Source organism: Stenella coeruleoalba (genome assembly GCF_951394435.1).
Source record: "Stenella coeruleoalba genome assembly, contig: scaffold_134, whole genome shotgun sequence".
In the NCBI taxonomy this organism is placed as follows: domain Eukaryota; kingdom Metazoa; phylum Chordata; class Mammalia; order Artiodactyla; family Delphinidae; genus Stenella; species Stenella coeruleoalba.
In genome coordinates, this window is record NW_027646170.1 from 381,567 (window position 1) to 408,410 (window position 26,844).

General features: G+C 43.9%; 1 long non-coding RNA gene across 3 annotated transcripts in view; it reads left to right on the plus strand.

The window, feature by feature from the left end:
* Window positions 1-26,844, plus strand: part of LOC307181290 — a 500,419-nt gene that overhangs the window by 242,813 nt on the left and 230,762 nt on the right. For 2 of the 3 annotated variants that reach the window (XR_013826336.1, XR_013826337.1), the window contains exon 6: window positions 5,143-5,224. This is a non-coding gene — a long non-coding RNA (uncharacterized lncRNA). Of the gene's footprint in view, window positions 1-5,142; window positions 5,225-13,035; window positions 13,117-26,844 lie in introns of those variants that run through there. The other variant, XR_013826338.1, reaches the window with a different exon arrangement.

Sequence of the window (26,844 nt, forward strand, 5' to 3'; positions counted from 1 at the left end):
TCATTTGCTCACCGAACATCTCCAATCCTATCACTGCTGCGTTTATGCCCCTGTACACATGCTTGATTCTCTTTCGGAGACATAGCAATCCCTATGTTTTAAGATAATTACTAGTCAGGTACATTCTTAGGCGTTTAATATGCGGTGTTGAGTCCATTTCTTTGAGCAAGGAGTAGCTCTTGTCTATTCCATATTTGGCTTAAGGAACTTTATCTGTGCTCATTTCAATCTCTGGTTTTATGCAGCACCCCAACTCACCTTTCCCCTTAAGCAAGCATAAGTTGGTTTTCTAAATTTCAGACCCTGTTCTGTTCTGTAATTCAGTTCCTGTGTAGCCAAGTTTACATTCCGTGTATTACTGATATCTTATGATGTTTCTTTTTCTGTGTGACTTATTTCAGTTAGAATCATCATACCTGAATCCACTCATTGTGCTGCTAAGGGCCTGATGACACAGATTTCATTGCTGAGTGATATTGCTTTGTAAGTAAATACCACAACTTTTTTATCCATTTTTCACTTTCTGCGATGTTGAACTTGTACTGTAAACGAGGTTCTTGTAAACAGAGCCGTTCCAAACTTTGGGGTGGCTGTGTCTTTTTGATTTTAAATTCCCTAAGCTATAGGACCATAAGTGGAAGTGCCCTAGGCTCTCTTGCTTTGTTTTTTAGATGTTTCAGGAAACACCATACACTTCTCCCGAGTGGCTGTTGGCAATTTACATCCCGCCCTTCAGCATAACAAGGCTCCCAGTTCTCCATGGCCTGTCCTGCCTTTCTGGATTTTACACTTTTTTCAGATGGCCCTTTTGACCGGGGGGAAGTGAGACTTCATTGTAGTGCAGATTTCCTTTGCAAGCTTGCTTGGTTGGCCAAAAAGTGCGTATGCGTTTTTTCCTGAATGTATTCAGGAAAAAACGCATACGCCCTTTTTGGCCAAGTGCATCATTGTGGACGTTCTGCCTCTTTTCCTATGCTTTCAATGCAATTCCAGTCTACCTCCTGAAATCGGTTTCCTGCAATTCTGCCCCGCTTTCAAGTCCTCTTGGCAGCCTTACTTCAGTCTATTTTTGGACGATAGCTGTCATTTATAACTCTGCAGGTTTGTGAATTACAGTGCCCCTGAGCTCCTTTCTTCAACTCGCTTTCTTGTGACCTGGCCGCAACACCGCAGGATGGCTTCGGGCCCTAATCTGGTTCCGGCCCGGCATGCTGAGCCTTTGGTTAATTCCTCTTCCTGGTGGGAAATGAGAGTTAAATTTGCCCGTCCAGACACCTGCAGCTAGCCTCTCATTGGTTCTCGCTATTCCTGTTCATCTTCTGCAGAAATTGCAAACTGGGCCAAACAGGAGGTTAAAGGCGCTGACTCTCCAAGTGGGGAGAGTGTTAGTAAAGCGTCTGGAATGTTGCACCCGAGTACCAGGGTACGAAAACTGAGACATATTTGAACACGTCTCCCGATCACATGGTTGATCATACTCTGGGTTCCACATGCATGTTTTAGCTGAAGGAAGAATACCTAAAACCTGGGTAGTTGAAACCCGTGGAATGGGTACCATGCAATATGACTTCAAAGGGTCTTCATTTGCTCACCGAACCTCTCCAATCCTATCACTGCTGCGTTTATGCCCCTGTACACATGCTTGATTCTCTTTCGGAGACATAGCAATCTATAGGTTTTAAGATACTTACTAGTCAGGTACATTCTTAGGCGTTTAATATGCGGTGTTGAGTCCATTTCGTTGAGCAAGGAGTAGCTCTTGTCTATTCCATATTTGGCTTAAGGAACTTTATTTGTGCTCATTTCAATCTCTGGTTTTATGCAGCACCCCAACTCACCTTTCCCCTTAAGCAAGCATAAGTTGGTTTTCTAAATTTGAGACCCTGTTCTGTTCTGTAATTCAGTTCCTGTGTAGCCAAGTTTACATTCCGTGTATTACTGATATCTTATGATGTTTCTTTTTCTGTGTGACTTATTTCAGTTAGAATCATCATACCTGAATCCACTCATTATGCTGCTACGGGCCTGATGACATAGGTTTCATTGCTGAGTGATACTGCATTGTCCGTAAGTACCACAAGTTCTTTATCCATTTTTCACATTCTATGATATTGAACTTGTACGGTAAACGAGGTTCTTGTAAACAGAGGCGTCCCAAACTTTGGGGTGGCTGTGTCTTTTTGATTTTAATTTCCCTAAGCTATAGGACCATAAGTGGAAGTGCCCTAGGCTCTGTTGCTTTGTTTTTTAGATGTTTCAGGAAACACCATACACTTCTCCGGAGTGTCTGTTGGCAATTTACATCCCGCCCATCAGCATAACAAGGCTCCCAGTTCTCCATGGCCTGTCCTGCCTTTCTGGATTTTACACTTTTTTCAGATGGCCCTTTTGACCGGGGGGAAGTGAGACTTCATTGTAGTGCAGATTTCCTTTGCAAGTTTGCTTGGTTGGCCAAAAAGGGCGTATGCGTTTTTTCCTGAATATATTCAGGAAAAAACGCATACGCCCTTTTTGGCCAAGTGCATCATTGTGGACGTTCTGCCTCTTTTCCTATGCTTTCAATGCAATTCCAATCTACCTCCTGAAATCGGTTTCCTGCAATTCTGCCCCGCTTTCGAGTCCTCTTGGCAGCCTTACTTCAGTCTATTTTTGGACGATAGCTGTCATTTATAACTCTGCAGGTTTGTGAATTACAGTGCCCCTGAGCTCCTTTCTTCAACTCGCTTTCTTGTGACCTGGCCGCAACAACGCAGGATGTCTTCAGGCCCTAATCTGGTTCCGGCACGGCACGCTGAACCTTTGGTTAATTCCTCTTCCTGGTGGGAAATGAGAGTTAAATTTGCCCGTTCAGACACCTCCAGCTAGTCTCTCATTGGTTCTCGCTATTCCTGTTCATCTTCCACAGAAATTGCAAACTGGGCCAAACAGGAGGTTAACGGGACTGACTCTCCAAGTCGGGAGAGTGTTAGTAAAGCGTCTCGAATGTTGCACCCGAGTACCAGGGTAGGAAAACTGAGACATATTTGAACACGTCTCCCGTTCACATGGTTGATCATACTCCGGGTTCCACATGCATGTTTTAGCTGAAGGAAGAATACCTTAAACCTGGAGAGTTGAGACCCGTGTAATGGGTACCATGCAATATGACTTCAAAGGGTCTTCATTTGCTCACCGAACCTCTCCAATCCTATCACTGCTGCGTTTATGCCCCTGTACACATGCTTGATTCTCTTTCGGAGACATAGCAATCCATAGGTTTTAAGATACTTACTAGTCAGGTACATTCTTCGGAGTTTAATATGCGGTGTTGAGTCCAATTCTTTGAGCAAGGAGTAGCTCTTGTCTATTCCATATTTGGCTTAAGGAACTTTATCTGTGCTCATTTCAATCTCTGGTTTTATGCAGCACCCCAACTCACCTTTCCCCTTAAGCAAGCATAAGTTGGTTTTCTAAATTTCAGACCCTTTTCTGTTCTGTAATTCAGTTCCTGTGTAGCCAAGTTTACATTCCGTGTATTACTGATATCTTATGATGTTTCTTTTTCTGTGTGACTTATTTCAGTTAGAATCATCATACCTGAATCCACTCATTGTGCTTCTACGGGCCTGATGACACAGATTTCATTGCTGAGTGATATTGCTTTGTAAGTAAATACCACAACTTTTTTATCCATTTTTCACTTTCTGCGATGTTGAACTTGTACTGTAAATGAGGTTCTTGTAAACAGAGCCATTCGAAACTTTGGGGTGGCTGTGTCTTTTTGATTTTAAATTCCCTAAGCTATAGGACCATAAGTGGAAGTGCCCTAGGCTCTCTTGCTTTGTTTTTTAGATGTTTCAGGAAACACCATACACTTCTCCCAAGTGTCTGTTGGCAATTTACATCCCGCTCATCAGCATAACAAGGCTCCCAGTTCTCAATGGCCTGTTACCTTTCTGGATTTTACACTTTTTACAGATGGCCTTTCTGACCAGGGGGAAGTGAGACTTCATTGTAGTGCAGATTTCCTTTGCAAGCTTGCTTGGTTGGCCAAAATGGGCGTATGCGTTTTTTCCTGAATATATTCAGGAAAAAACGCATACGCCCTTTTTGGCCAAATGCATCATTGTGGACGTTCTGCCTCTTTTCCTATGCTTTCAATGCAATTCCAGTCTACCTCCTGAAATCGGTTTCCTGCAATTCTGCCCCGCTTTCAAGTCCTCTTGGCAGCCTTACTTCAGTCTATTTTTGGACGATAGCTGTCATTTATAACTCTGCAGGTTTGTGAATTACAGTGCCCCTGAGCTCCTTTCTTCAACTCGCTTTCTTTTGAGCTGGCCGCAACACCGCAGGTTGGCTTCAGGCCCTAATCTGGTTCTGGCCCGGCATTCTGAGCCTTTGGTTAATTCCTTTCCTGGTGGGAAATGAGAGTTAAATTTGCCCGTCCAGACACCTCCAGCTAGCCTCTCATTGGTTCTCGCTATTCCTGTTCATCTTCCGCAGAAATTGCAAACTGGGCCAAACAGGAGGTTAAAGGCGCTGACTCTCCAAGTGGGGAGAGTGTTAGTAAAGCGTCTGGAATGTTGCACCCGAGTACCAGGGGAGGAAAACTGAAACATATTTGAACACGTCTCCCGATCACATGGTTGATCATACTCTGGGTTCCACATGCATGTTTTAGCTGAAGGAAGAATACCTAAAACCTGGGTAGTTGAAACCCGTGGAATGGGTACCATGCAATATGACTTCAAAGGGTCTTCATTTGCTCACCGAACCTCTCCAATCCTATCACTGCTGCGTTTATGCCCCTGTACACATGCTTGATTCTCTTTCAGAGACATAGCAATCCATAGGTTTTAAGATACTTACTAGTCAGGTACATTCTTAGGCGTTTAATATGCGGTGTTGAGTCCATTTCGTTGAGCAAGGAGTAGCTCTTGTCTATTCCATATTTGGCTTAAGGAACTTTATCTGTGCTCATTTCAATCTCTGGTTTTATGCAGCACCCCAACTCACCTTTCCCCTTAAGCAAGCATAAGTTGGTTTTCTAAATTTGAGACCCTGTTCTGTTCTGTAATTCAGTTCCTGTGTAGCCAAGTTTCCATTCCGTGTATTACTGATATCTTATGATGTTTCTTTTTCTGTGTGACTTATTTCAGTTAGAATCATCATACCTGAATCCACTCATTGTGCTGCTAAGGGCCTGATGACACAGATTTCATTGCTGAGTGATATTGCTTTTTAAGTAAATACCACAACTTCTTTATCCATTTTTCACTTTCTGCGATGTTGAACTTGTACTGTAAATGAGGTTCTTGTAAACAGAGCCGTTCGAAACTTTGGGGTGGCTGTGTCTTTTTGATTTTAAATTCCCTAAGCTATAGGACCATAAGTGGAAGTGCCCTAGGCTCTGTTGCTTTGTTTTTTAGATGTTTCAGGAAACACCATACACTTCTCCCGAGTGGTTGTTGGCAATATACATCCCGCCCATCAGCATAACAAGGCTCCCAGTTCTCCATGGCCTGTCCTGCCTTTCTGGATTTTACACTTTTTTCAGATGGCCCTTTTGAACAGGGGGAAGTGAGACTTCATTGTAGTGCAGATTTCCTTTGCAAGCTTGCTTGGTTGGCCAAAAAGGGCGTATGCGTTTTTTCCTGAATATATTCAGGAAAAAACGCATACGCCCTTTTTGGCCAAGTGCATCTTTGTGGACGTTCTGCCTCTTTTCCTATGCTTTCAATGCAATTCCAGTCTACCTCCTGAAATCGGTTTCCTGCAATTCTGCCCCGCTTTCAAGTCCTCTTGGCAGCCTTACTTCAGTCTATTTTTGGACGATAGCTGTCATTTATAACTCTGCAGGTTTGTGAATTACAGTGCCCCTGAGCTCCTTTCTTCAACTCGCTTTCTTGTGACCTGGCCGCAACACCGCAGGATGGCTTCAGGCCCTAATCTGGTTCCGGCCCGGCATGCTGAGCCTTTGGTTAATTCCTCTTCCTGGTGGGAAATGAGAGTTGAATTTGCCCGTCCAGACACCTCCAGCTAGCCTCTCATTGGTTCTCGCTATTCCTGTTCATCTTCCGCAGAAATTGCAAACTGGGCCAAACAGGAGGTTAAAGGGACTGACTCTCCAAGTCGGGAGAGTGTTAGTAAAGCCTCTGGAATGTTGCACCCGAGTACCAGGGGAAGAAAACTGAGACATATTTGAACACGTCTCCCGTGCACATGGTTGATCATACTTGGGTTCCACATGCATGTTTTAGCTGAAGGAAGAATACCTAAAACCTGGGTAGTTGAAACCCGTGGAATGGGTACCATGCAATATGACTTCAAAGGGTCTTCATTTGCTCACGAACCTCTCCAATCCTATCACTGCTGCGTTTATGCCCCTGTACACATGCTTGATTCTCTTTCGGAGACATAGCAATCCATAGGTTTTAAGATACTTACTAGTCAGGTACATTCTTAGGCGTTTAATATGCGGTGTTGAGTCCATTTCGTTGAGCAAGGAGTAGCTCTTGTCTATTCCATATTTGGCTTAAGGAACTTTATCTGTGCTCATTTCAATCTCTGGTTTTATGCAGCACCCCAACTCACCTTTCCCCTTAAGCAAGCATAAGTTGGTTTTCGAAATTTGAGACCCTGTTCTGTTCTGTAATTCAGTTCCTGTGTAGCCAAGTTTACATTCCGTGTATTACTGATATCTTATGATGTTTCTTTTTCTGTGTGACTTATTTCAGTTAGAATCATCATACCTGAATCCACTCATTGTGCTGCTAAGGGCCTGATGACACAGATTTCATTGCTGAGTGATATTGCTTTGTAAGTAAATACCACAACTTCTTTATCCATTTTTCACTTTCTGCAATGTTGAACTTGTACTGTAAACGAGGTTCTTGTAAACAGAGCCGATCCAAACTTTGGGGTGGCTGTGTCTTTTTGATTTTAATTTCCCTAAGCTATAGGACCATAAGTGGAAGTGCCCTAGGTTCTGTTGCTTTGTTTTTTAGATGTTTCAGGAAACACCATACACTTCTCCCGAGTGGTTGTTGGCAATTTACATCCCGCCCATCAGCATAACAAGGCTCCCAGTTCTCCATGGCCTGTCCTGCCTTTCTGGATTTTACACTTTTTTCAGGTGGCCCTTTTGACCGGGGGGAAGTGAGACTTCATTGTAGTGCAGATTTCCTTTGCAAGCTTGCTTGGTTGGCCAAAAAGGGCGTATGCGTTTTTTCCTGAATATATTCAGGAAAAAACGCATATGCCCTTTTTGGCCAAGTGCATCATTGTGGACGTTCTGCCTCTTTTCCTATGCTTTCAATGCAATTCCAGTCTACCTCCTGAAATCGGTTTCCTGCAATTCTGCCCTGCTTTCAAGTCCTCTTGGCAGCCTTACTTCAGTCTATTTTTGGACGATAGCTGTCATTTATAACTCTGCAGGTTTGTGAATTACAGTGCCCCTGAGCTCCTTTCTTCAACTCGCTTTCTTTTGAGCTGGCCGCAACACCGCAGGATGGCTTCAGGCCCTAATCTGATTCCGGTACAGCACGCTGAGCCTTTGCTTATTTTCTCTTCCTGGTGGGAAATGAGAGTTAAATTTGCCCGTCCAGACACCTCCAGCTAGTCTCTCATTGGTTCTCGCTATTCCTGTTCATCTTCCGCAGAAATTGCAAACTGGGCCAAACAGGAGGTTAAAGGCGCTGACTCTCCAAGTGGGGAGAGTGTTAGTAAAGCGTCTGGAATGTTGCACCCGAGTACCAGGGGAGGAAAGCTGAGACATATTTGAACACGTCTCCCGATCTCATGGTTGATCATACTCTGGGTTCCACATGCATGTTTTACCTGAAGGAAGAATACCTAAAACCTGGGTAGTTGAAACTCGTGGAATGGGTACCATGCAATATGACTTCAAAGGGTCTTCATTTGCTCACCGAACCTTTCTAATCCTATCACTGCTGCGTTTATGCCCCTGTACACATGCTTGATTCTCTTTCGGAGACATAGCAATTCCTAGGTTTTAAGATACTTACTAGTCAGGTACATTCTTAGGCGTTTAATATGCGGTGTTGGATCCATTTCTTCGAGCAAGGAGTAGCTCTTGTCTATTCCATATTTGGCTTAAAGAACTTTATCTGTGCTCATTTTAATCTCTGGTTTTATGCAGTACCCCAACTCACCCTTCCCCTTAAGCAAGCATAAGTTGGTTTTCTAAATTTGAGACCCTGTTCTGTTCTGTAATTCAGTTCCTGTGTAGCCAAGTTTACATTCTGTGTATTACTGATATCTTATGATGTTTCTGTTTCTGTGTGACTTATTTCAGTTAGAATCATCATACCTGAATCCACTCATTGTGCTGCTAAGGGCCTGATGACACAGATTTCATTGCTGAGTGATATTGCTTTGTAAGTAAATACCACAACTTTTTTATCCATTTTTCACTTTCTGCGATGTTGAACTTGTACTGTAAACGAGGTTCTTGTAAACAGAGCCATTCCAAACTTTGGGGTGGCTGTGTCTTTTTGATTTTAAATTCCCTAAGCTATAGGACCATAAGTGGAAGTGCCCTAGGCTCTCTTGCTTTGTTTTTTAGATGTTTCAGGAAACACCATACACTTCTCCCGAGTGTTTGTTGGCAATTTACATCCCGCCCTTCAGCATAACAAGGCTCCCAGTTCTCCATGGCCTGTCCTGCCTTTCTGGATTTTACACTTTTTTCAGATGGCCCTTTTGACCGGGGGGAAGTGAGACTTCATTGTAGTGCAGATTTCCTTTGCAAGCTTGCTTGGTTGGCCAAAAAGGGCGTATGCGTTTTTTCCTGAATATATTCAGGAAAAAACGCATACGCCCTTTTTGGCCAAGTGCATCATTGTGGACGTTCTGCCTCTTTTCCTATGCTTTCAATGCAATTCCAGTCTACCTCCTGAAATCGGTTTCCTGCAATTCTGCCCCGCTTTCAAGTCCTCTTGGCAGCCTTACTTCAGTCTATTTTTGGACGATAGCTGTCATTTATAACTCTGCAGGTTTGTGAATTACAGTGCCCCTGAGCTCCTTTCTTCAACTCGCTTTCTTGTGACCTGGCCGCAACACCGCAGGATGGCTTCAGGCCCTAATCTGGTTCCGGCCCGGCATGCTGAGCCTTTGGTTAATTCCTCTTCCTGGTGGGAAATGAGAGTTAAATTTGCCCGTCCAGACACCTGCAGCTAGCCTCTCATTGGTTCTCGCTATTCCTGTTCATCTTCCGCAGAAATTGCAAACTGGGCCAAACAGGAGGTTAAAGGCGCTGACTCTCCAAGTGGGGAGAGTGTTAGTAAAGTGTCTGGAATGTTGCACCCGAGTACCAGGGTACGAAAACTGAGACATATTTGAACACGTCTCCCGATCACATGGTTGATCATACTCTGGGTTCCACATGCATGTTTTAGCTGAAGGAAGAATACCTTAAACCTGGGTAGGTGAAACCCGTGGAATGGGTACCATGCAATATGACTTCAAAGGGTCTTCATTTGCTCACCGAACCTCTCCAATCCTATCACTGCTGCGTTTATGCCCCTGTACACATGCTTGATTCTCTTTCGGAGACATAGCAATCCATAGGTTTTAAGATACTTACTAGTCAGGTACATTCTTAGGCGTTTAATATGCGGTGTTGAGTCCATTTCGTTGAGCAAGGAGTAGCTCTTGTCTATTCCATATTTGGCTTAAGGAACTTTATCTGTGCTCTTTCAATCTCTGGTTTTATGCAGCACCCCAACTCACCTTTCCCCTTAAGCAAGCATAAGTTGGTTTTCTAAATTTGAGACCCTGTTCTGTTCTGTAATTCAGTTCCTGTGTAGCCAAGTTTCCATTCCGTGTATTACTGATATCTTATGATGTTTCTTTTTCTGTGTGACTTATTTCAGTTAGAATCATCATACCTGAATCCACTCATTGTGCTGCTACGGGCCTGATGACATAGATTTCATTGCTGAGTGATACTGCATTGTAAGTGAATACCACAACTTCTTTATCCATTTTTCACTTTCTGCGATGTTGAACTTGTACTGTAAACGAGGTTCTTGTAAACAGAGCCGTTCGAAACTTTGGGGTGGCTGTGTCTTTTTGATTTTAATTTCCCTAAGCTATAGGACCATAAGTGGAAGTGCCCTAGGCTCTGTTGCTTTGTTTTTTAGATGTTTCAGGAAACACCATACACTTCTCCCAAGTGTCTGTTGGCAGTTTACATCCCGCCCATCAGCATAACAAGGCTCCCAGTTCTCCATGGCCTGTCCTGCCTTTCTGGATTTTACACTTTTTTCAGATGGCCCTTTTGACCGGGGGGAAGTGAGACTTCATTGTAGTGCAGATTTCCTTTGCAAGCTTGCTTGGTTGGCCAAAAAGGGCGTATGCGTTTTTTCCTGAATATATTCAGGAAAAAACGCATACGCCCATTTTGGCCAAGTGCATCATTGTGGACGTTCTGCCTCTTTTCCTATGCTTTCAATGCAATTCCAGTCTACCTCCTGAAATCGGTTTCCTGCAATTCTGCCCCGCTTTCAAGTCCTCTTGGCAGCCTTACTTCAGTCTATTTTTGGACGATAGCTGTCATTTATAACTCTGCAGGTTTGTGAATTACAGTGCCCCTGAGCTCCTTTCTTCAACTCGCTTTCTTGTGACCTGGCCGCAACACCGAATGATGGCTTCAGGCCCTAATCTGGTTCCGGCCCGGCATTCTGAGCCATTGGTTAATTCCTCTTCCTGGTGGGAAATGAGAGTTAAATTTGCCCGTCCAGACACCTCCAGCTAGCCTCTCATTGGTTCTCGCTATTCCTGTTCATCTTCCGCAGAAATTGCAAACTGGGCCAAACAGGAGGTTAAAGGGACTGACTCTCCAAGTCGGGAGAGTGTTAGTAAAGCGTCTGGAATGTTGCACCCGAGTACCAGGGTACGAAAACTGAGACATATTTGAACACGTCTCCCGTTCACATGGTTGATCATACTCTGGGTTCCACATGCATGTTTTACCTGAAGGAAGAATACCTTAAACCTGGGTAGTTGAGACCCGTGTAATGGGTACCATGCAATATGACTTCAAAGGGTCTTCATTTGCTCACCGAACATCTCCAATCCTATCACTGCTGCGTTTATGCCCCTGTACACATGCTTGATTCTCTTTCGGAGACATAGCAATCCCTATGTTTTAAGATACTTACTAGTCAGGTACATTCTTAGGCGTTTAATATGCGGTGTTGAGTCCATTTCGTTGAGCAAGGAGTAGCTCTTGTCTATTCCATATTTGGCTTAAGGAACTTTATCTGTGCTCATTTCAATCTCTGGTTTTATGCAGCACCCCAACTCACCTTTCCCCTTAAGCAAGCATAAGTTGGTTTTCTAAATTTCAGACCCTGTTCTGTTCTGTAATTCAGTTCCTGTGTAGCCAAGTTTACATTCCGTGTATTACTGATATCTTATGATGTTTCTTTTTCTGTGTGACTTATTTCAGTTAGAATCATCATACCTGAATCCACTCATTGTGCTGCTAAGGGCCTGATGACACAGATTTCATTGCTGAGTGATATTGCTTTGTAAGTAAATACCACAACTTTTTTATCCATTTTTCACTTTCTGCGATGTTGAACTTGTACTGTAAACGAGGTTCTTGTAAACAGAGCCGTTCCAAACTTTGGGGTGGCTGTGTCTTTTTGATTTTAAATTCCCTAAGCTATAGGACCATAAGTGGAAGTGCCCTAGGCTCTCTTGCTTTGTTTTTTAGATGTTTCAGGAAACACCATACACTTCTCCCGAGTGTTGGCAATTTACATCCCGCCCTTCAGCATAACAAGGCTCCCAGTTCTCCATGGCCTGTCCTGCCTTTCTGGATTTTACACTTTTTTCAGATGGCCCTTTTGACCGGGGGGAAGTGAGACTTCATTGTAGTGCAGATTTCCTTTGCAAGCTTGCTTGGTTGGCCAAAAAGTGCGTATGCGTTTTTTCCTGAATGTATTCAGGAAAAAACGCATACGCCCTTTTTGGCCAAGTGCATCATTGTGGACGTTCTGCCTCTTTTCCTATGCTTTCAATGCAATTCCAGTCTACCTCCTGAAATCGGTTTCCTGCAATTCTGCCCCGCTTTCAAGTCCTCTTGGCAGCCTTACTTCAGTCTATTTTTGGACGATAGCTGTCATTTATAACTCTGCAGGTTTGTGAATTACAGTGCCCCTGAGCTCCTTTCTTCAACTCGCTTTCTTGTGACCTGGCCGCAACACCGCAGGATGGCTTCGGGCCCTAATCTGGTTCCGGCCCGGCATGCTGAGCCTTTGGTTAATTCCTCTTCCTGGTGGGAAATGAGAGTTAAATTTGCCCGTCCAGACACCTGCAGCTAGCCTCTCATTGGTTCTCGCTATTCCTGTTCATCTTCTGCAGAAATTGCAAACTGGGCCAAACAGGAGGTTAAAGGCGCTGACTCTCCAAGTGGGGAGAGTGTTAGTAAAGCGTCTGGAATGTTGCACCCGAGTACCAGGGTACGAAAACTGAGACATATTTGAACACGTCTCCCGATCACATGGTTGATCATACTCTGGGTTCCACATGCATGTTTTAGCTGAAGGAAGAATACCTAAAACCTGGGTAGTTGAAACCCGTGGAATGGGTACCATGCAATATGACTTCAAAGGGTCTTCATTTGCTCACCGAACCTCTCCAATCCTATCACTGCTGCGTTTATGCCCCTGTACACATGCTTGATTCTCTTTCGGAGACATAGCAATCCATAGGTTTTAAGATACTTACTAGTCAGGTACATTCTTAGGCGTTTAATATGCGGTGTTGAGTCCATTTCGTTGAGCAAGGAGTAGCTCTTGTCTATTCCATATTTGGCTTAAGGAACTTTATTTGTGCTCATTTCAATCTCTGGTTTTATGCAGCAGCCCAACTCACCTTTCCCCTTAAGCAAGCATAAGTTGGTTTTCTAAATTTGTGACACTCTTCTGTTCTGTAATTCAGTTCCTGTGTAGCCAAGTTTCCATTCCGTGTATTACTGATATCTTATGATGTTTCTTTTTCTGTGTGACTTATTTCAGTTAGAATCATCATACCTGAATCCACTCATTGTGCTGCTAAGGGCCTGATGACACAGATTTCATTGCTGAGTGATATTGTTTTGTAAGTAAATACCACAACTTCTTTACCCATTTTTCACTTTCTGCGATGTTGAACTTGTACTGTAAACGAGGTTCTTGTAAACAGAGCCGTTCCAAACTTTGGGGTGGCTGTGTCTTTTTGATTTTAATTTCCCTAAGCTATAGGACCATAAGTGGAAGTGCCCTAGGTTCTGTTGCTTTGTTTTTTAGATGTTTCAGGAAACACCATACACTTCTCCCGAGTGGTTGTTGGCAATTTACATCCCGCCCTTCAGCATAAGAAGGCTCCCAGTTCTCCATGGCCTGTCCTGCCTTTCTGGATTTTACCCTTTTTTCAGATGGCCCTTTTGACCGGGGGGAAGTGAGACTTCATTGTAGTGCAGATTTCCTTTGCAAGCTTGCTTGGTTGGCCAAAAAGGGCGTATGCGTTTTTTCCTGAATATATTCAGGAAAAAACGCATATGCCCTTTTTGGCCAAGTGCATCATTGTGGACTTTCTGCCTCTTTTCCTATGCTTTCAATGCAATTCCAGTCTACCTCCTGAAATCGGTTTCCTGCAATTCTGCCCCGCTTTCAAGTCCTCTTGGCAGCCTTACTTCAGTCTATTTTTGGACGATAGCTGTCATTTATAACTCTGCAGGTTTGTGAATTACAGTGACCCTGAGCTCCTTTCTTCAACTCGCTTTCTTGTGACCTGGCCGCAACACCGCAGGATGGCTTCAGGCCCTAATCTGGATCCGGCATGGCACGCTGAGCCTTTGGTTATTTCCTCTTCCTGGTGGGAAATGAGAGTTAAATTTGCCCGTCCAGACACCTCCAGCTAGTCTCTCATTGGTTCTCGCTATTCCTGTTCATCTTCCGCAGAAATTGCAAACTGGGCCAAACAGGAGGTTAAAGGCGCTGACTCTCCAAGTGGGGAGAGTGTTAGTAAAGCGTCTGGAATGTTGCACCCGAGTACCAGGGGAGGAAAACTGAGACATATTTGAACACGTCTCCCGTTCACATGGTTGATCATACTTGGGTTCCACATGCATGTTTTAGCTGAAGGAAGAATACCTAAAACCTGGGTAGTTGAAACCCGTGGAATGGGTACCATGCAATATGACTTCAAAGGGTCTTCATTTGCTCACCGAACCTCTCCAATCCTATCACTGCTGCGTTTATGCCCCTGTACACATGCTTGATTCTCTTTCGGAGACATAGCAATCCATAGGTTTTAAGATACTTACTAGTCAGGTACATTCTTAGGCGTTTAATATGCGGTGTTGAGTCCATTTCGTTGAGCAAGGAGTAGCTCTTGTCTATTCCATATTTGGCTTAAGGAACTTTATCTGTGCTCATTTCAATCTCTGGTTTTATGCAGCACCCCAACTCACCTTTCCCCTTAAGCAAGCATAAGTTGGTTTTCTAAATTTGAGACCCTGTTCTGTTTTGGAATGCAGTTCCTGTGTAGCCAAGTTTACATTCCGTGTATTACTGATATCTTATGATGTTTCTTTTTCTGTGTGACTTATTTCAGTTAGAATCATCGTACCTGAATCTACTCATTATGCTGCTACGGGCCTGATGACATAGATTTCATTGCTGAGTGATACTGCATTGTACGTAAGTACCACAAGTTCTTTATGCATTTTTCACTTTCTGTGATATTGAACTTGTACGGTAAACGAGGTTCTTGTAAACAGAGGCGTCCCAAACTTTGGGGTGGCTGTGTCTTTTTGATTTTAATTTCCCTAAGCTATAGGACCATAAGTGGAAGTGCCCTAGGCTCTGTTGCTTTGTTTTTTAGATGTTTCAGGAAAGACCATACACTTCTCCCGAGTGTCTGTTGGCAATTTACCTCCCGCCCATCAGCATAACAAGGCTCCCAGTTCTCCATGGCCTGTCCTGCTTTTCTGGATTTTACACTTTTTTCAGATGGCCCTTTTGACCGGGGGGAAGTGAGACTTCATTGTAGTGCAGATTTCCTTTGCAAGTTTGTTTGGTTGGCCAAAAAGGGCGTATGCGTTTTTTCCTGAATATATTCAGGAAAAAACGCATACGCCCTTTTTGGCCAAGTGCATCATTGTGGACGTTCTGCCTCTTTTCCTATGCTTTCAATGCAATTCCAGTCTACCTCCTGAAATCGGTTTCCTGCAATTCTGCCCCGCTTTCAAGTCCTCTTGGCAGCCTTACTTCAGTCTATTTTTGGACGATAGCTGTCATTTATAACTCTGCAGGTTTGTGAATTACAGTGCCCCTGAGCTCCTTTCTTCAACTCGCTTTCTTTTGAGCTGGCCGCAACACCGCAGGATGGCTTCAGGCCCTAATCTGGTTCCGGCACGGCACGCTGAGCCTTTGGTTAATTCCTCTTCCTGGTGGGAAATGAGAGTTAAATTTCCCATCCAGACACCTCCAGCTAGTCTCTCATTGGTTCTCGCTATTCCTGTTCATCTTTCACAGAAATTGCAAACTGGGCCACACAGGAGGTTAAAGGGACTGACTCTCCAAGTCGGGAGAGTGTTAGTAAAGCGTCTGGAATGTTGCACCCGAGTACCAGGGTACGAAAACTGAGACATATTTGAACACGTCTCCCGATCAAATGGTTGATCATACTCTGGGTTCCACATGCATGTTTTAGCTGAAGGAAGAATACCTTAAACCTGGAGAGTTAAGACCCGTGTAATGGGTACCATGCAATATGACTTCAAAGGGTCTTCATTTGCTCACCGAGCATCTCCAATCCTATCACTGCTGCGTTTATGCCCCTGTACACATGCTTGATTCTCTTTCGGAGACATAGCAATCCATAGGTTTTAAGATACTTACTAGTCAGGTACATTCTTAGGCGTTTAATATGCGGTGTTGAGTCCATTTCGTTGAGCAAGGAGTAGCTCTTGTCTATTCCATATTTGGCTTAAGGAACTTTATCTGTGCTCATTTCAATCTCTGGTTTTATGCAGCACCCCAACTCACCTTTCCCCTTAAGCAAGCATAAGTTGGTTTTCTAAATTTGAGAACCTGTTCTGTTTTGGAATTCAGTTCCTGTGTAGCCAAGTTTACATTCCGTGTATTACTGATATCTTATGATGTTTCTTTTTCTGTGTGACTTATTTCAGTTAGAATCATCGTACCTGAATCTACTCATTATGCTGCTACGGGCCTGATGACATAGATTTCATTGCTGAGTGATACTGCATTGTACGTAAGTACCACAAGTTCTTTATCCATTTTTCACTTTCTGCGATGTTGAACTTGTACTGTAAACGAGGTTCTTGTAAACAGAGCCGTTCCAAACTTTGGGGTGGCTGTGTCTTTTTGATTTTGATTTCCCTAAGCTATAGGACCATAAGTGGCAGTGCCCTAGGCTCTGTTGCTTTGTTTTTTAGATGTTTCAGGAAACACCATACACTTCTCCTGAGTGTCTGTTGGTAATTTACATCCCGCCCATCAGCATAACAAGGCTTCCAGTTCTCCATGGCCTGTCCTGCCTTTCTGGATTTTACACTTTTTTCAGATGGCCCTTTTGACCGGGGGGAAGTGAGACTTCATTGTAGTGCAGATTTCCTTTGCAAGCTTGCTTGGTTGGCCAAAAAGGGCGTATGCGTTTTTTCCTGAATATATTCAGGAAAAAACGCATACGCCGTTTTTGGCCAAGTGCATCATTGTGGACGTTCTGCCTCTTTTCCTATGCTTTCAATGCAATTCCAGTCTACCTCCTGAAATCGGTTTCCTGCAATTCTGCCCCGCTTTCAAGTCCTCTTGGCAGCCTTACTTCAGTCTATTTTTGGACGATAGCTGTCATTTATAACTCTGCAGGTTTGTGAATTACAGTGCCTCTGAGCTCCTTTCTTCAACTCGCTTTCTTTTGAGCTGGCCGCAACACCGCAGGATGGCTTCAGGCCCTAATCTGGTTCCGGCACGGCACACTGAGCCTTTGGTTAATTCCTCTTCCTGGTGGGAAATGAGAGTTAAATTTGCCCGTCCAGACACCTCCAGCTAGCCTCTCATTGGTTCTCGCTATTCCTGTTCATCTTCCGCAGAAATTGCAAACTGGGCCAAACAGGAGGTTAAAGGGACTGACTCTCCAAGTCGGGAGAGTGTTAGTAAAGCGTCTGGAATGTTGCACCCGAGTACCAGGGTACGAAAACTGGGACATATTTGAACACGTCTCCCGATCACATGGTTGATCATACTCTAGGTTGCACATGCATGTTTTAGCTGAAGGAAGACTACCTTAAACCTGGGTAGTTGAAACCCGTGGAATGGGTACCATGCAATATGACTTCAAAGGGTCTTCATTTGCTCACCGAACCTCTCCAATCCTATCACTGCTGCGTTTATGCCCCTGTACACATGCTTGATTCTCTTTCGGAGACATAGCAATCCATAGGTTTTAAGATACTTACTAGTCAGGTACATTCTTAGGCGTTTAATATGGGGTGTTGAGTCCATTTCGTTGAGCAAGGAGTAGCTCTTGTCTATTCCATATTTGGCTTAAGGAACTTTATCTGTGCTCATTTTAATCTCTGGTTTTATGCAGCACCCCAACTCACCTTTCCCCTTAAGCAAGCATAAGTTGGTTTTCTACATTTGAGACCCTGTTCTGTTCTGTAATTCAGTTCCTGTGTAGCCAAGTTTACATTCCGTGTATTACTGATATCTTATGATGTTTCTTTTTCTGTGTGACTTATTTCAGTTAGAATCATCATACCTGAATCCACTCATTGTGCTGCTAAGGGCCTGATGACACAGATTTCATTGCTGAGTGATATTGCTTTGTAAGTAAATACCACAACTTCTTTATCCATTTTTCACTTTCTGCGATGTTGAACTTGTACTGTAAACGAGGTTCTTGTAAACAGAGCCGTTCCAAACTTGGAGGTGGCTGTGTCTTTTTGATTTTAAATTCCCTAAGCTATAGGACCATAAGTGGAAGTGCCCTAGGCTCTGTTGCTTTGTTTTTTAGATGTTTCAGGAAACACCATACACTTCTCCCGAGTGGTTGTTGGCAATTTACATCCCGCCCTTCAGCATAACAAGGCTCCCAGTTCTCCATGGCCTGTCCTGCCTTTCTGGATTTTACCCTTTTTTCAGATGGCCCTTTTGACCGGGGGGAAGTGAGACTTCATTGTAGTGCAGATTTCCTTTGCAAGCTTGCTTGGTTGGCCAAAAAGGGCGTATGCGTTTTTTCCTGAATATATTCAGGAAAAAACGCATATGCCCTTTTTGGCCAAGTGCATCATTGTGGACTTTCTGCCTCTTTTCCTATGCTTTCAATGCAATTCCAGTCTACCTCCTGAAATCGGTTTCCTGCAATTCTGCCCCGCTTTCAAGTCCTCTTGGCAGCCTTACTTCAGTCTATTTTTGGACGATAGCTGTCATTTATAACTCTGCAGGTTTGTGAATTACAGTGCCCCTGAGCTCCTTTCTTCAACTCGCTTTCTTGTGACCTGGCCGCAACACCGCAGGATGGCTTCAGGCCCTAATCTGGATCCGGCACGGCACGCTGAGCCTTTGGTTATTTCCTCTTCCTGGTGGGAAATGAGAGTTAAATTTGCCCGTCCAGACACCTCCAGCTAGTCTCTCATTGGTTCTCGCTATTCCTGTTCATCTTCCGCAGAAATTGCAAACTGGGCCAAACAGGAGGTTAAAGGCGCTGACTCTCCAAGTGGGGAGAGTGTTAGTAAAGCGTCTGGAATGTTGCACCCGAGTACCAGGGGAGGAAAACTGAGACATATTTGAACACGTCTCCCGTTCACATGGTTGATCATACTTGGGTTCCACATGCATGTTTTAGCTGAAGGAAGAATACCTAAAACCTGGGTAGTTGAAACCCGTGGAATGGGTACCATGCAATATGACTTCAAAGGGTCTTCATTTGCTCACCGAACCTCTCCAATCCTATCACTGCTGCGTTTATGCCCCTGTACACATGCTTGATTCTCTTTCGGAGACATAGCAATCCATAGATTTTAAGATACTTACTAGTCAGGTACATTCTTAGGCGTTTAATATGCAGTGTTGAGTCCATTTCGTTGAGCAAGGAGTAGCTCTTGTCTATTCCATATTTGGCTTAAGGAACTTTATCTGTGCTCATTTCAATCTCTGGTTTTATGCAGCACCCCAACTCACCTTTCCCCTTAAGCAAGCATAAGTTGGTTTTCTAAATTTGAGACCCTGTTCTGTTTTGGAATGCAGTTCCTGTGTAGCCAAGTTTACATTCCGTGTATTACTGATATCTTATGATGTTTCTTTTTCTGTGTGACTTATTTCAGTTAGAATCATCGTACCTGAATCTACTCATTATGCTGCTACGGGCCTGATGACATAGATTTCATTGCTGAGTGATACTGCATTGTACGTAAGTACCACAAGTTCTTTATGCATTTTTCACTTTCTGTGATATTGAACTTGTACGGTAAACGAGGTTCTTGTAAACAGAGGCGTCCCAAACTTTGGGGTGGCTGTGTCTTTTTGATTTTAATTTCCCTAAGCTATAGGACCATAAGTGGAAGTGCCCTAGGCTCTGTTGCTTTGTTTTTTAGATGTTTCAGGAAAGACCATACACTTCTCCCGAGTGTCTGTTGGCAATTTACCTCCCGCCCATCAGCATAACAAGGCTCCCAGTTCTCCATGGCCTGTCCTGCTTTTCTGGATTTTACACTTTTTTCAGATGGCCCTTTTGACCGGGGGGAAGTGAGACTTCATTGTAGTGCAGATTTCCTTTGCAAGTTTGCTTGGTTGGCCAAAAAGGGCGTATGCGTTTTTTCCTGAATATATTCAGGAAAAAACGCATACGCCCTTTTTGGCCAAGTGCATCATTGTGGACGTTCTGCCTCTTTTCCTATGCTTTCAATGCAATTCCAGTCTACCTCCTGAAATCGGTTTCCTGCAATTCTGCCCCGCTTTCAAGTCCTCTTGGCAGCCTTACTTCAGTCTATTTTTGGACGATAGCTGTCATTTATAACTCTGCAGGTTTGTGAATTACAGTGCCCCTGAGCTCCTTTCTTCAACTCGCTTTCTTTTGAGCTGGCCGCAACACCGCAGGATGGCTTCAGGCCCTAATCTGGTTCCGGCACGGCACGCTGAGCCTTTGGTTAATTCCTCTTCCTGGTGGGAAATGAGAGTTAAATTTCCCATCCAGACACCTCCAGCTAGTCTCTCATTGGTTCTCGCTATTCCTGTTCATCTTCCGCAGAAATTGCAAACTGGGCCACACAGGAGGTTAAAGGGACTGACTCTCCAAGTCGGGAGAGTGTTAGTAAAGCGTCTGGAATGTTGCACCCGAGTACCAGGGTACGAAAACTGAGACATATTTGAACACGTCTCCCGATCAAATGGTTGATCATACTCTGGGTTCCACATGCATGTTTTAGCTGAAGGAAGAATACCTTAAACCTGGAGAGTTAAGACCCGTGTAATGGGTACCATGCAATATGACTTCAAAGGGTCTTCATTTGCTCACCGAGCATCTCCAATCCTATCACTGCTGCGTTTATGCCCCTGTACACATGCTTGACTCTCTTTCGGAGACATAGCAATCCATAGGTTTTAAGATACTTACTAGTCAGGTACATTCTTACGCGTTCAATATGCGGTGTTGAGTCCATTTCGTTGAGCAAGGAGTAGCTCTTGTCTATTCCATATTTGGCTTAAGGAACTTTATCTGTGCTCATTTCAATCTCTGGTTTTATGCAGCAACCCAACTCACCTTTCCCGTTAAGCAAGCATAAGTTGGTTTTCTAAATTTGAGACCCTGTTCTGTTTTGGAATGCAGTTCCTGTGTAGCCAAGTTTACATTCTGTGTATTACTGATATCTTATGATGTTTCTTTTTCTGTGTGACTTATTTCAGTTAGAATCATCGTACCTGAATCTACTCATTATGCTGCTACGGGCCTGATGACATAGATTTCATTGCTGAGTGATACTGCATTGTACGTAAGTACCACAAGTTCTTTATCCATTTTTCACTTTCTGCGATGTTGAACTTGTACTGTAAACGAGGTTCTTGTAAACAGAGCTGTTCCAAACTTTGGGGTGGCTGTGTCTTTTTGATTTTAATTTCCCTAAGCTATAGGACCATAAGTGGCAGTGCCCTAGGCTCGGTTGCTTTGTTTTTTAGATGTTTCAGGAAACACCATACACTTCTCCCGAGTGGTTGTTGGCAATTTACATCCCGCCTTTCAGCATAACAAGGCTCACAGTTCTCCATGGCCTGTCCTGCCTTTCTGGATTTTACACTTTTTTCAGATGGCCCTTTTGACCGGGGGGAAGTGAGACTTCATTGTAGTGCAGATTTCCTTTGCAAGCTTGCTTGGTTGGCCAAAAAGGGCGTATGCGTTTTTTCCTGAATATATTCAGGAAAAAACGCATACGCCCTTTTTGGCCAAGTGCATCATTGTGGACGTTCTGCCTCTTTTCCTATGCTTTCAATGCAATTCCAGTCTACCTCCTGAAATCGGTTTCCTGCAATTCTGCCCCGCTTTCAAGTCCTCTTGGCAGCCTTACTTCAGTCTATTTTTGGACGATAGCTGTCATTTATAACTCTGCAGGTTTGTGAATTACAGTGCCCCTGAGTTGCTTTCTTCAACTCGCTTTCTTGTGACCTGGCCGCAACACCGCAGGATGTCTTCAGGCCCTAATCTGGTTCTGGCACGGCATGCTGAGCCTTTGGTTAATTCCTCTTCCTGGTGGGAAATGAGAGTTAAATTTGCCCATCCAGACACCTCCAGCTAGTCTCTCATTGGTTCTCGCTATTCCTGTTCATCTTCCGCAGAAATTGCAAACTGGGCCAAACAGGAGGTTAAAGAGACTGACTCTCCAAGTCGGGAGAGTGTTAGTAAAGCGTCTGGAATGTTGCACCCGAGTACCAGCGTACGAAAACTGGGACATATTTGAACACGTCTCCCGATCACATGGTTGATCATACTCTAGGTTGCACATGCATGTTTTAGATGAAGGAAGAATACCTTAAACCTGGGTAGTTGAAACCCGTGGAATGGGTACCATGCAATATGACTTCAAAGGGTCTTCATTTGCTCACGAACCTCTCCAATCCTATCACTGCTGCGTTTATGTCCCTGTACACATGCTTGATTCTCTTTCGGAGACATAGCAATCCATAGGTTTTAAGATACTTACTAGTCAGGTACATTCTTAGGCGTTTAATATGGGGTGTTGAGTCCATTTCGTTGAGCAAGGAGTAGCTCTTGTCTATTCCATATTTGGCTTAAGGAACTTTATCTGTGCTCATTTCAATCTCTGGTTTTATGCAGCACCCCAACTCACCTTTCCCCTTAAGCAAGCATAAGTTGGTTTTCTAAATTTGAGACACTGTTCTGTTCTGTAATTCAGTTCCTGTGTAGCCAAGTTTACATTCCGTGTATTACTGATATCTTATGATGTTTCTTTTTCTGTGTGACTTATTTCAGTTAGAATCATCATACCTGAATCCACTCATTGTGCTGCTAAGGGCCTGATGACACAGATTTCATTGCTGAGTGATATTGTTTTGTAAGTAAATACCACAACTTCTTTACCCATTTTTCACTTTCTGCGATGTTGAACTTGTACTGTAAACGAGGTTCTTGTAAACAGAGCCGTTCCAAACTTTGGGGTGGCTGTGTCTTTTTGATTTTAATTTCCCTAAGCTATAGGACCATAAGTGGAAGTGCCCTAGGTTCTGTTGCTTTGTTTTTTAGATGTTTCAGGAAACACCATACACTTCTCCCGAGTGGTTGTTGGCAATTTACATCCCGCCCTTCAGCATAACAAGGCTCCCAGTTCTCCATGGCCTGTCCTGCCTTTCTGGATTTTACCCTTTTTTCAGATGGCCCTTTTGACCGGGGGGAAGTGAGACTTCAATGTAGTGCAGATTTCCTTTGCAAGCTTGCTTGGTTGGCCAAAAAGGGCGTATGCATTTTTTCCTGAATATATTCAGGAAAAAACGCATACGCCCTTTTTGGCCAAGTGCATCATTGTGGACGTTCTGCCTCTTTTCCTATGCTTTCAATGCAATTCCAGTCTACCTCCTGAAATCGGTTTCCTGCAATTCTGCCCCGCTTTCAAGTCCTCTTGGCAGCCTTACTTCAGTCTATTTTTGGACGATAGCTGTCATTTATAACTCTGCAGGTTTGTGAATTACAGTGCCCCTGAGCTCCTTTCTTCAACTCGCTTTCTTGTGACCTGGCCGCAACACCGCAGGATGGCTTCAGGCCCTAATCTGGATCCGGCACGGCACGCTGAGCCTTTGGTTATTTCCTCTTCCTGGTGGGAAATGAGAGTTAAATTTGCCCGTCCAGACACCTCCAGCTAGTCTCTCATTGGTTCTCGCTATTCCTGTTCATCTTCCGCAGAAATTGCAAACTGGGCCAAACAGGAGGTTAAAGGCGCTGACTCTCCAAGTGGGGAGAGTGTTAGTAAAGCGTCTGGAATGTTGCACCTGAGTACCAGGGTACGAAAACTGGGACATATTTGAACACGTCTCCCGATCACATGGTTGATCATACTCTAGGTTCCACATGCATGTTTTAGCTGAAGGAAGAATACCTAAAACCTGGGTAGTTGAAACCCGTGGAATGGGTACCATGCAATATGACTTCAAAGGGTGTTCATTTGCTCACGAACCTCTCCAATCCTATCACTGCTGCGTTTATGCCCCTGTACACATGCTTGATTCTCTTTAGGAGACATAGCAATCCATAGGTTTTAAGATATTTACTAGTCAGGTACATTCTTAGGCGTTTAATATGGGGTGTTGAGTCCATTTCGTTGAGCAAGGAGTAGCTCTTGTCTATTCCATATTTGGCTTAAGGAACTTTATCTGTGCTCATTTCAATCTCTGGTTTTATGCAGCACCCCAACTCACCTTTCCCCTTAAGCAAGCATAAGTTGGTTTTCTAAATTTGAGACACTGTTCTGTTCTGTAATTCAGTTCCTGTGTAGCCAAGTTTACATTCCGTGTATTACTGATATCTTATGATGTTTCTTTTTCTGTGTGACTTATTTCAGTTAGAATCATCATACCTGAATCCACTCATTGTGCTGCTAAGGGCCTGATGACACAGATTTCATTGCTGAGTGATATTGTTTTGTAAGTAAATACCACAACTTCTTTACCCATTTTTCACTTTCTGCGATGTTGAACTTGTACTGTAAACGAGGTTCTTGTAAACAGAGCCATTCCAAACTTTGGGGTGGCTGTGTCTTTTTGATTTTAATTTCCCTAAGCTATAGGACCATAAGTGGAAGTGCCCTAGGTTCTGTTGCTTTGTTTTTTAGATGTTTCAGGAAACACCATACACTTCTCCCGAGTGGTTGTTGGCAATTTACATCCCGCCCTTCAGCATAACAAGGCTCCCAGTTCTCCATGGCCTGTCCTGCCTTTCTGGATTTTACCCTTTTTTCAGATGGCCCTTTTGACCGGGGGGAAGTGAGACTTCATTGTAGTGCAGATTTCCTTTGCAAGCTTGCTTGGTTGGCCAAAAAGGGCGTATGCGTTTTTTCCTGAATATATTCAGGAAAAAACGCATACGCCCTTTTTGGCCAAGTGCATCATTGTGGACGTTCTGCCTCTTTTCCTATGCTTTCAATGCAATTCCAGTCTACCTCCTGAAATCGGTTTCCTGCAATTCTGCCCCGCTTTCAAGTCCTCTTGGCAGCCTTACTTCAGTCTATTTTTGGACAATAGCTGTCATTTATAACTCTGCAGGTTTGTGAATTACAGTGCCCCTGAGCTCCTTTCTTCAACTCGCTTTCTTGTGACCTGGCCGCAACACCGCAGGATGGCTTCAGGCCCTAATCTGGATCCGGCACGGCACGCTGAGCCTTTGGTTATTTCCTCTTCCTGGTGGGAAATGAGAGTTAAATTTGCCCGTCCAGACACCTCCAGCTAGTCTCTCATTGGTTCTCGCTATTCCTGTTCATCTTCCGCAGAAATTGCAAACTGGGCCAAACAGGAGGTTAAAGGCGCTGACTCTCCAAGTGGGGAGAGTGTTAGTAAAGCGTCTGGAATGTTGCACCCGAGTACCAGGGGAGGAAAACTGAGACATATTTGAACACGTCTCCCGTTCACATGGTTGATCATACTTGGGTTCCACATGCATGTTTTAGCTGAAGGAAGAATACCTAAAACCTGGGTAGTTGAAACCCGTGGAATGGGTACCATGCAATATGACTTCAAAGGGTGTTCATTTGCTCACGAACCTCTCCAATCCTATCACTGCTGCGTTTATGCCCCTGTACACATGCTTGATTCTCTTTCGGAGACATAGCAATCCATAGGTTTTAAGATACTTACTAGTCAGGTACATTCTTAGGCGTTTAATATGCGGTGTTTAGTCCATTTCGTTGAGCAAGGAGTAGCTCTTGTCTATTCCATATTTGGCTTAAGGAACTTTATCTGTGCTCATTTCAATCTCTGGTTTTATGCAGCACCCCAACTCACCTTTCCCCTTAAGCAAGCATAAGTTGGTTTTCTAAATTTGAGACCCTGTTCTGTTTTGGAATGCAGTTCCTGTGTAGCCAAGTTTACATTCCGTGTATTAGTGATATCTTATGATGTTTCTTTTTCTGTGTGACTTATTTCAGTTAGAATCATCGTACCTGAATCTACTCATTATGCTGCTATGGGCCTGATGACATAGATTTCATTGCTGAGTGATACTGCATTGTACGTAAGTACCACAAGTTCTTTATGCATTTTTCACTTTCTGTGATATTGAACTTGTACGGTAAACGAGGTTCTTGTAAACAGAGGCGTCCCAAACTTTGGGGTGGCTGTGTCTTTTTGATTTTAATTTCCCTAAGCTATAGGACCATAAGTGGAAGTGCCCTAGGCTCTGTTGCTTTGTTTTTTAGATGTTTCAGGAAACACCATACACTTCTCCCGAGTGTCTGTTGGCAATTTACATCCCGCCCATCAGCATAACAAGGCTCCCAGTTCTCCATGGCCTGTCCTGCCTTTCTGGATTTTACACTTTTTTCAGATGGCCCTTTTGACCGGGGGGAAGTGAGACTTCATTGTAGTGCAGATTTCCTTTGCAAGTTTGCTTGGTTGGCCAAAAAGGGCGTATGCGTTTTTTCCTGAATATATTCAGGAAAAAACGCATACGCCCTTTTTGGCCAAGTGCATCATTGTGGACGTTCTGCCTCTTTTCCTATGCTTTCAATGCAATTCCAGTCTACCTCCTGAAATCGGTTTCCTGCAATTCTGCCCCGCTTTCAAGTCCTCTTGGCAGCCTTACTTCAGTCTATTTTTGGACGATAGCTGTCATTTATAACTCTGCAGGTTTGTGAATTACAGTGCCCCTGAGCTCCTTTCTTCAACTCGCTTTCTTTTGAGCTGGCCGCAACACCGCAGGATGGCTTCAGGCCCTAATCTGGTTCCGGCACGGCACGCTGAGCCTTTGGTTAATTCCTCTTCCTGGTGGGAAATGAGAGTTAAATTTGCCCATCCAGACACCTCCAGCTAGTCTCTCATTGGTTCTCGCTATTCCTGTTCATCTTCCACAGAAATTGCAAACTGGGCCAAACAGGAGGTTAAAGGGACTGACTCTCCAAGTCGGGAGAGTGTTAGTAAAGCGTCTGGAATGTTGCACCCGAGTACCAGGGGAAGAAAACTGAGACATATTTGAACACGTCTCCCGATCACATGGTTGATCATACTCTGGGTTCCACATGCATGTTTTAGCTGAAGGAAGAATACCTAAAACCTGGGTAGTTGAAACCCGTGGAATGGGTACCATGCAATATGACTTCAAAGGGTCTTC